Source organism: Octodon degus, unplaced genomic scaffold (genome assembly GCF_000260255.1).
Source record: "Octodon degus isolate 3935 unplaced genomic scaffold, OctDeg1.0 scaffold00006, whole genome shotgun sequence".
Lineage (NCBI taxonomy): Eukaryota > Metazoa > Chordata > Mammalia > Rodentia > Octodontidae > Octodon > Octodon degus.
Window position 1 is genome coordinate 10,238,879 of NW_004524582.1, and position 4,077 is coordinate 10,242,955.

The following is a 4,077-nucleotide window of genomic DNA, read 5'->3' on the forward strand; positions in this document are numbered from 1 at the left end:
GTCTATCACCATGCACTAAACTAAAGTCAAAATGGATTAAAGATCTAAACATTAAAACAGAGACACAAATCTCCTGGAAGAGAAGGTAGGAAGAACTCTTGAAGACTAGGGGTAGGCAAAGAGTTCATGAACAAAACTTAAATAACACGGGAAACACTTGAAAGAATTAATAACTGGGACCTCCTCTACTTGAGAAGCTTTTTCACATCAAAAGAAATTACCAACAAAGTGAAAAGACAACCAACAAATTTGGAAATAATCATGACAAATAAGTACTCAGACAAAGGTCTGCTCTCTAGAATTCATAAAGAACTGAAAAACACTAGGACCCCAAAATTTAAAGACCCAGTCCAGAAATGGGCATCTGCGATGAACACACACTTCTCAGAGGATGAAATTAAAGGAGCGAATAAATGTATGAACAAATGCTCCACATCACTAGCCATCCTTGAAATGCAAATTAAAACAACATTGAGATATCATCTCACACCAGAAAGAATAGCTATCATAAAGAAATCATCCAACAACGAATGTTGAAGAAGCTGTGGGGAAAAAGGAACCCTTCTCCACGGCTGGTGGGAATGTAGACTGGTTTAACTGTTATGAAAATGAGTGTGTAGACTCCTTAGAAAAGTTGGACTGGATATCCCATTTAAACCAGCCATTCCTCTACTGGGAATTTTCCCGGAGGATCTGAAAACATCATTTCATAGTGATGTATGTTTGCCTATGTTTAGAGCAGCACAATTTGTGATAACCAAATCTTGGAATTAACCAAGATGCCCATCATCTGAGAAATGGATGAAAAATATGTGGTATTTTTATACAATGGAGTATTATTCAGCTATAAAGAATGATAATTGCGAAGCCTTTATATTGAAGTGAACGCCACTTGAAGATATACTCATAAGTGAAATAAATCGGACACATGTGTATAAATATCATTTAATTTCCCTAGTAGAAGAACTCTAAAGAAGAAATACAAATAGAAAGGTATAAAACAAGTAAAAGGAAAGTAAGAAATGGGGGACTAACTGATTAAGAGAGGAAAAGGAGAAGAGCTAGACAACATGACAGTGACAAGTCATACAGTTATATATAGAAGATGGGTAAGGCAATGATCCTGAGAATCTTCAGAAGATTTTTGAATCTAGCCGTTAATTGGAAAGATTTTCACCCTGACTAACTATATATACTGATACCTCTGAACTAAGCAACAGCACTGAAGATGACAATTTGTAATAGTAGTTTCATGCTAGGAGTGCCTGTCCTTCTGGTCTTCTGAATATGGGCTGCTTGCCATATCATGCCAGTTACTGCCATGCTCTGTCTGGTAGATGATTGTTCAAAATAAGGGGGTGGTAAATGAAGGCAAGAGACAGGAAAAGGAATGTTGTGGGACTGTCCTGCTTCAAGGTTGTATATGGTTAGATTTCTGGACTTATGTGTAAACATAAGAATTATATAATTCTTTATGCCTATTTTAAAATATATTCTAATTTTTAAATGTTTTTTCATCATATTCTGTAGGGACTTAAATTTCAACACATCAATACTTGATGAAAAGTACCTGTTCCATGTTATGCCTAATTTGCTTGATATTTAGACAGATAATGTGGTTAAGCATAGCAGCCTAGGTTGTATAGTAATAACAATAAGCTTCTCTCCTGGAAGGTTAACAACCTATGTTTGCAGACCAAAATTAGAGAAAAGGGAGGGCCGCAAGGAAAGCCAACATTTTGGCCCTAGCCTTCCAAGGTCAATTAAGTCTCAGGGCATATGAGAACTTGAACTGTAACATCATGTAACTCTGTAGTGTCCCAGATTTTCTGATCAAGGAGATTATAGGGCCAAAGAGGAAAGTGATCGATGATGTAGAGTGTGCCTAAGGAGAGTCACATGGAGAAAATATTCTCTCAGGTTTTCACAGAGAACACATAGGCCAAGCAATGGCTGTGACTCATCCACTTGGCTGACACTGACAAAGGTTCTACAATCTGAGGTACAGGATCTCAGGATAAATCCTGAGGGAATTTCATTGACTTTATCAGACCCAAAAGCTACAACTCTTGTTGCACAGGTCTTGCTTTATCTTGGTCTTAACCATCCAGCAGAAAAGTATAAAAACAAAGTACAAGAAGTAACGCCTTGGTTTTATGTTGAGCTGTAGGGTACTCAGGTCAACAATTTCTGAAATTGCCAGTGAAGTGGAAAACCCAATGCTATTATGGACTACTGGACTCTTTTAGAATATTTTGCACTCAGCAATACCAAACCACCACCTGAATGCTGAGCTGCCTTGACATTTCTCCACCAGATCTATTCATCCATAGCCAATAAGTTCAGGCTCCCAAAAAGTTTTAGGACATCAGCAAAAGGTACACAATTTTTTTTTCTCCTGGTAACATTCAATCTCATACCCAAGAGAATGCTTTTTCCCACCTGAAACCTCATAAGCCTGATCTTTACTACCCACATTTCTATAGTATCCTTGTCTTCTGAACTCTGCCCAGCATCATTCATGAGGCTCTGCTTATAGCAAATAATGTTGCTCCAAACCTTTCCATACACCTCCCACAAGTCACTTCTAAGAGCTCCAAAACCACATCATTAGGCACATTAACAGCAACCGCCCCAATTCCAGTAGCAATTCACTATACTAGACAACTTTCCTGTTGCTGAGCAAAATATCCAACAGCCTCGACTTAAAAGAAGAGTGGTTTAAGTTGACTTGTGGTTTCAAATAACTCAGTTAATAACTAGATGACTCCAAGGCAGGACATCACAGAAGAGCATTGTATGACAAAGCTGCTTAGTTCATGACAGCCAGGAGTCAGAGGAGGGGAAGCATACCAGAAAAGAAGGGGCCAGGGTACAGATATGGTACCCAAGGTCACTCCTGCATGACCCACCTGGACATACTCAGTGTGTTTTACTGATTCTATAGATGCCTCCCAAATTAAACAAGTTAATACTTACGCTTACTCACAGCACAGAATAAAGCATGGCCTTTCTCTCAAAACCCAAAATTCCAATTTATATTTCAAGGCCTGTAATATTTCCTGTAATAAATCTAGAAATGCATTGGAACAGAAGTTCTAACTATTCTCCCATATGCTTCCTTCTGTGAGGAGAAAGAGCTAAACAAGAAATTCACTTGGTGCTTAAATAGTATCATGACATATCCCTATGAACTCACCTCATTCAAAGGACTTGATAGAATAATGCCTACTTTACTATAATGTTTCTGCCATCTCAGAAAGGGGAGTTCTAAATCCCACTCAACCAGCATATTACGTGATTCATAGAGATCTCTAGAGATAGCAAGAGAAAGCTTAAAAAACTAACACAATTCATTGATTTCTCTGGATGGATACATTTTGTATACATTTGTTGGTATTATACATAGATCACTGAGAAACAATTCAGAAAAAGAAACTATCTGTTGTCCCCATTTACAATAGCCCCCCTTTAGCAAGTAAAACTTTATCCTTTAATTCTGATTCGGTATCCAAACCCCAACTCTATCCAAATATTTTATATTCAGAAGCCTATGTTGTGACCATGGTACTATAGGAGACACGTTCTCTGTCCAGAATTTGTTTTCATATCAACCTGCCTATATGGGAACCAAAGCTGATGAGGATGAAGTTGCCTTCCGTTACAGAAAGAGGAAACTAATGGGAAGCCAGCTGTTCAGAGACTATGTGCTAGGATCATCAAATTCTATGGCTGCCTTGAGGACAAGATTACCTTTACTCCTAAAGCCCTGCATATGTGGGATGAGAACAAGGGGAAAACAAAAGCAGAACTACAAATGGTTAGCCCCAGAATCCATAATGCCAGATGAAAAACCATGACTTCTCACATAGCTATACAAGTGAATTTAAATATGAAATTTCCTGACAAAGTGTAGGCCTACCAACTACAAACTGAAGTCATGATGAGCCAAAACAAGCTCTTTCTCTATAAAGTATGTATGTTTGGTATTTTGTCTTAGCAGCAAAAAAAAACCAAACCCAGATAGATAGATGATAGATAGATAGATAGATAGATAGATAGATAGATAGATAGATA